Source organism: Akebia trifoliata, chromosome 3 (genome assembly GCF_017979445.1).
Source record: "Akebia trifoliata isolate Shusen 1 chromosome 3, ASM1797944v1, whole genome shotgun sequence".
In the NCBI taxonomy this organism is placed as follows: Eukaryota; Viridiplantae; Streptophyta; class Magnoliopsida; order Ranunculales; family Lardizabalaceae; genus Akebia; species Akebia trifoliata.
The window spans coordinates 31,614,057-31,621,035 of record NC_141377.1 but is presented as its reverse complement, the minus strand read 5'-3'; the positions used below and the strand labels follow the sequence as shown (position 1 = coordinate 31,621,035).

At 33.5% G+C, this 6,979-nt stretch overlaps 1 pseudogene across 1 annotated transcript; it reads left to right on the top strand.

Annotated features, from left to right (window-relative positions):
* Positions 1-422: 422 nt before the first annotated feature.
* Positions 423-3,772, top strand: LOC147406386 (aspartic proteinase Asp1-like; annotated as a pseudogene). Its single transcript, XR_015176442.1, has 8 exons — positions 423-807; positions 1,358-1,475; positions 2,024-2,253; positions 2,368-2,598; positions 2,692-2,827; positions 2,910-3,104; positions 3,207-3,279; positions 3,359-3,772. The product of XR_015176442.1 is annotated as an aspartic proteinase Asp1-like (transcript).
* Positions 3,773-6,979: the final 3,207 nt, after the last annotated feature.

Sequence of the window (6,979 nt, the reverse complement as noted above, 5' to 3'; positions counted from 1 at the left end):
TTTTTTTTTATATGAACCAATTACCTCATTGGTATATTTGAAAATTGAGTTGATTCATTCGAGTCTTTCACAATATTCAGTAAGTTTCATGGTTTTAAAACTCGTCTTGGCGTCTCATCTCGAACGAGTTTTCTAATATGTTTGAGTCGTTTCGTTCGACAATGAGAAAAATGAATTGTGATTTTAAATCTCATCTGATACGTTTGATTTGTCTATCTATTTCGTTGGTAGAAGATGCCGAGACATATTGGACGAGACATCTCGGCCGAGATTTAAAATCATGGTCAAAAATTAAATTGATGTCTCCATATAGGTTGGTCTGGTGTGGTGTAAGTAAAAGTTGTCGTGCCTATATCACCCAATTATTTTCTATTTTCTTCTCTACTAAGCAAACTAGAGTCGACAAATCTTCATCTCGAATTCCCGCGTTGAAACCAAATTTCTCTCTCCAAGAGTCAAACGTTCAGTCAGAAAACGCGTTCTTTCTCTCCATTTCCTTTTCTGCTCTAAGTTTTCAAAACCACCACAACTGAAAAAATTCTTGCTTTTTCTTACAAAGCTAAGTCTTTAACTCTGACTCGAAGCAGAGCTAAATCCACAAAACAATACAGAGATGATGGAGAAGAGAGGCAACGTAGTGATGCTGTTGTTTTTAATGTCTTTGGTTTCATCTTTAACTTCGTTTCAAGGTTGCTCTGCAGAACCAAATCAGCTCCAGTCCCCATTAGCCAAATTTGCTGCTGCTGCTGCTGGACGTATTGGGTCCACTGCTGTCTTCCCAATTTATGGAAATGTTTATCCCATTGGGTTGGTTTTTTTCTTTTGAATCTCTTGTAATAATGTTTGTTTTTGTTTACTTGGGTGGTTTGAAATTTCTGCTTTTTTTTTACATTATGGGGTTTCTCTTGTTTCAAGGATTCATGTATTTGTTTTGGGATTTTGATTCCTTATGCGATATGGGTTTTCTGTAATTCGACGACCCATTTTCAAATTTTCGATTTTTTTCACAGTTTCTTTGATAATTCTGGTACAAATGTTAGTTTGAACAACAAATTTGAATAACCCAGTTTGCCTAAATTGATTTAAAACTCAATTCTGGTTCAAAATTCAGTTTGAGCAACCCAATTTGCCTAAATTGATTTAAAACTCTAACATTTTATTTTTTTTTTTTAAGTAAAATTCAGAACCCATTTATCCTAAATTGGGTTCTATACTTTCCACCTTCAGTTCCGTTAAAAAATTTCAATATTTGGTCATTCTTCGGCTCGTCACCATTGATGTTGAAAAATTTATCCTTCTTTTATACTGTAATATGATGATATAATCGATGTGAGTAATGTCTTCTTTTGTCCTTTAGATATTACTATGTTGCTCTCTCCGTCGGCAACCCAGCGAAGCCCTACTACCTTGACATCGACACAGGCAGCGACCTCACATGGCTCCAATGTGATGCCCCCTGTGTCAGCTGTTCCAAGGTAAATCTAATTATACAAAAACTCATCGATGGATACCATTATGTTTGTGCATTGTCCTCTGATTTTTCAGTTTTTTTTAGAGGAAGTGAGATTGTGACTTTGTGACTGTAAAATAGTGAAATCGGATCTCATCACCATCCCATGGTTGTAGGCAATCTTGCTGAACCATGAAAATTTTGTGTCACATTCTGTTTATTTCTAATTTGCCTTTTTATTCTGATTCCACCAGTAGGTAGCATGTGCAAACGCACATATATTATAAGGGCATAATTTAAAATATTAATTAAAGGAATTTTAAAGATCGAGATATTTTTGTAATTTTCAAAACTAATTATCTAATTATAGGGTCGTGGGATTGTAATTTTATTGATTTTTGACTAAAAATGACACTAATAATATTTAGTTTAAATGTAAAGATGGGGGGTGGAATCCAAATTTTGGTGTCGAATCACACCTACTCCCCCTTCTCTCATTATAATAGTAAAGATTTGCCTTTTTTATTTTGATTGTTATCGTCGATCATATCATATTTTTCTCTCTTTGTGTAGGTGCCTCACCCTCTGTACCGACCCAACAAGAATGGCATCGTCTTCTGTTCAGACCCCATTTGCAAGTCTCTTCAATCCCTTCATGATCACAAATGTGAGAACCCACATGATCAATGCGACTATGATGTCGAGTATGCCGATGATAGTTCCTCCCTCGGTTGTCCTTGTAAGGGATGTGTTCCCCCTCCATCTTGTCAACGGAACCCTTTTAAACCTCGCTTGGCTTTCGGGTGGGTAATTTACACGTGCCCTTTCCAAATCTTTCAATGATTTTACATGCTTTAATTTCATTTGATTCTTCGGAATCTTAATTGGATCATAGTTTGGAATCCCTTTGTTCGCAGATGTGGATATGACCAACATGTTCCCCGTGGAACCTCATCGCCCACCGACGGAGTATTTGGCCTTGGAAACGGTAAATCCAGCATTGTATCTCAGCTTCGGAACATGGGTCTAACACGAAATGTGATTGGGCATTGTTTAAGTGGGAAAAGCGGAGGTTTTCTCTTCATTGGAGAAGATCCTGTACCTACATCAGGTTTAGTTTGGACATCGATGTCACAAAGTTCCTCACAGTAAGCACCCCCTTTCACTTTTTTCTGTTTTTTATATGGAATCCATTTTACGGCTTTTTATCCTGAATCCTGCATTTGTTCTTTGTATCACAGCGAACACTACTCACCCGGGACTGCAGAACTCATTTTCGGAAAAATGTCTACGGGTGTTAAGGGTCCCATAATTTTTGACAGCGGGAGCACGTACACTTACTTCAATTCACAAGCTTACAAAGCTTTAATTTCTTCGGTGAGTTGAAAACAAAGAAGTGGATTGATCCCTACTCTTTATGGGTTTCTTTGAAACTGATTTACGATGTTTGTGTATACAGTTAAGGAAAGATTTAAGTCGTACGCCATTGAAAGCAGCGGATCATGATAAGACACTCCCCGTCTGCTGGAAAGGTTCAAAACCATTCAAATCGATTCTTGATGTCAAGACCTACTTCAAGACTTTAACATTGAGCTTCACAAATGGCAAGAAAGCTCAATTGGAAATACCCCCGGAAGCTTATCTGATTATATCCGTAAGAAACACCTCTTAATCTTTTCAACAAAGTGGACGGAAACACTGAAGATCAAACATTCTAATAGTTTTTTTTTTTTTTTTTTGTTTCTTTCTTTTATAGTCGCGTGGCAATGTTTGCTTGGGTATTCTAAATGGTAGTGAAGTTGGAGAGCCAAATCTCAACATCGTCGGAGGTAAGAGATTGTTTGTATCGTACCATGACCTTAACATTTTAACTTTCTTATTAACTCCCCTCTCTATCTATGCTTACAGATATTTCGTTTCAAGATCGAATAGTGATTTACGACAACGAGAAGCAGCAAATTGGCTGGGCTCCTGCAGATTGTAGCAGAGTTCCTAAGTCTGGAAAATTCCTACTTCAAATTTCAACAGTGTTTCAAGGACGAAAGCTTCTTAAATGATGCTTTCCAATAGGAACGATAATGAGTGATTGCATAGCCATAGAAGCTGAGCAGGAATAAAAAGGATAGAAGTAACTGCATTTTTTTTTTCTTGAGTTCATATTGCAATAGACATAAACATAAGTTCATAACCGCATAATAGAGGACACAACTCACGAGCTTTTCGTTTTTCTGTTTTAATCGACATTGTAGAAACTGTAAATGGGTACACATCACAATCATTATAACAAATTGGGCTCAAGAAAGAAAAAAAATTCATTGGCAATCCACCTGTTAAATATAGAAAAAAATATATATATTTACAATTAATATGAAGGCATAGAAGAAGTATTTTACAGATCTAGAGAACTGATGATGTTTGATATCTGAAGAAATTATGCTCATGGGGAATCATTTTTAGTTAAGTACGAAGAGAACTGTGAAAGTGTTGTGGATGCCACTTAAATGCAACCTAAGGTACATAATGAATGTGTAATGATTTTGTAACTCAACTTACAGTGTGACTCAAAAACTCAACTGGCGTGTACCTTGCAAGAACAGTAGATTTTTTTCCCTTGGGATAGACAACTGCATATCTCCATAAAGTTGTGTATCCCGAGAGAAAAAAATCTATGATTCTTGCACCTGTCATGTCAGTGAGTTTTTGAGTTACCATCAGGTTGAATTACAAAATCGGCACTCTGAATGAATTGCTACTGTGAATGTGCTCGAGTTCCCTCTTATAAAGCATATTGCTTCCAAATTTGTTTTAGTTCCCATCAACCCAGATGATATTTTACGATCATAATTTAGAATTTCATTCCATTTTGAAATGTTTCAATGAGGGAGACATTCAGATTTTGCCCAAGTGTGGAATGAAAAATTAAACTCTACATGAAGGGTGTGTTTGGAAGCCGGAGTTAATCGGTGTTAGAGTTGGAATCGGTGGAATTAGTTATAATTCTAATATTTTGTTTATCTAGGAATTCAGCTGAGGATTTGTAAAAAAAACTTCAACCCTCGTTTTTGCTAAGATCAACTATGACTCAATCAAGTTAATTTGACTTTTATGTATTTTTTTTATACAAATAATTGATTTAAATATTTATTATATTAAATATATCATTCGGATCTAGGCGGATATAAGGATGGATCCATATCTAATTGGGATCCGACTCAGGTTAAGGGATATCAACCTATATTTTTCCCTCATATCTACTCCAAGGGTCCAAACCGCTAAATTCAGATCACTCAAATTTCGGATAATATCCAACCCATTTTATGATGTATTCTAATCACATTATTTTATAAAAAAATAATAATAATTTAAATAGTAATCTAGATCATAAATAATGCAAAATGAGTTGAATGATTTATATTAGAACTGTCAATGGGCCGGATTTTGGCCCTATTCAGTCTAGCCCGCTATGGACCAGGTTTGGTTCAGTAATTAAGTTCATTTAGCTATCAGGCCAGCCAGTCTAGGCCTGTTTGATAATAGGGTCGGGTTTGGATTTTGATTGTAGACCTGATGGGTGGCCCGGCTCGTTATACTATATTAAATACAATATATAATAGTCTTATTATAAATTAAATTTATAATAATCCCCCTATCTCCGTAGTGTCTTTGAAATTGGATTAGCCCGCAAATGGCCCAAATGTTGGTGAATGTGGACTGTGCTTGGATTAAGGTTTTATTTATTTAGTCTGACTCGATATTTAGATGGGTTGTGTTAGGACTTAATTTTTTAGCCTAAAAGGCCCAGGCCATTTAACACCTGACCCAATCTAGGCCATTGACAGCCCTAATATGTATACTAGATGACTCATGTGAATTAACTCGATTTTTGGGATTAAAGATTTTTGCCTGAAGTTGTAAATCCCAACGACATAGGTGAGAGTTATAACTACTTTAAAAATGGGAGTTGAGGACCTTCTTGGAATTGCAACTCGATGGAATTGATGAACCAAACAACCAATTAGAATTCTAAGAATTGTAACTCCAACTCCCATTTCCAAACATGCCCTAAATGTTTGGCCTTTAGAATATGTTTAGGATTGTCTTGAAATGTTTTGAAAAGATTTTTCTCTTGAAATGTTCCTTCCTAACAAGATTTTAAATCTTGGTTAAGACTAATGAGTGTTATAAAAGTAGTGTGTAGAAATTTGGATTTCCAACTATAATTTCCCAAAGGCTACTATCAATTTTCAGAAGTGAGCAATTTAACAATATAAGAAGAAAAGGTTTCCAAATATACTTAAAAGAGAATTTTGCAATTAAAGATTAAAACCCTCTCTTCAAACATTATTAAGCTTTGGTTCATATTATAATCTCAACAATAGAAAACATCAAAACACTCAGTTCAAGATGTTTACAATTATGATTAGGCTCATATAAAAAATCCTAAACCTAAAAATTAGAAATCTAATGAACCAATCAAGTCGTGTTGATGTAAGCTCTGTAAAAAATATCCATTATTGATGATCTTCACATTCAAGCAATGTGAAACATCTCACGATCTTAACAAAGCTAGTTAAACTGACTGACAATATTCTTAAATGTGACTTCATCAAAATCCATAATTTATTTGCCAACACAATCCTGCCCTTTGGATAATACATATATAGAAACTATGGGCCTGTTTGGATACCAGGAGCAGAACTACTCTTCCAAAGAACAGGAGCTGAAGTACTCTATGGAGGAGCTAGAAAAGTAATTCTGTGCAGAAAGAGCATTTGGCAATCAACTCTGTGAAGTACTGGCAGAAGTACTTTTGTGCTGGAAATCTGTTTGGGAACCATACTGACTTCTCATGACTTCTAGAAAAAGACCAGAATACCCTTATATTATACCAGTTACTGTTTTTTATCTTTTAGTGTCATAATATGCCTTCAAACTATACTGTTTTTGACATTTTAATTATAAATATTAATATAATATAATATAATATAATATTTTAAATATTAAATATTAATATAATATGTTTAAATCCATCATACTCAAAATTTAAAAAAAAAATTGACAGATTGTTTTTGACATAATATGACATAATATTTAAAAAAAAATTTACAGACTGTCTTTTAGTGTTATAATATGCCTTCAAACTATACTGTTTTTGACATTTTAACTATAAATATTAATATAATATAATATAATATTTTAAATATTAAATATTAATATAATGTGTTTAAATACATTATACTCAAAATTTAAAAAAAAAAATTGACAGACTGTCTTTAGTGTCATAATATGCCTTCAAACTATATTGTTTTTGACATTTTAACTATAAATATTAATATAATATAATATAATAAATATTAATATAATATAATATTTTAAATATATAAATATTAATATAATGTGTTTAACTATAATATTAATATAATATATATATAAATATTAATATAATGTTTAAATCCATTATACTCAAAATTTAAAAAAAAATATTAATATTAATAAATGTTTCTTTCGTTTGATTTAAGGGCAAATGAA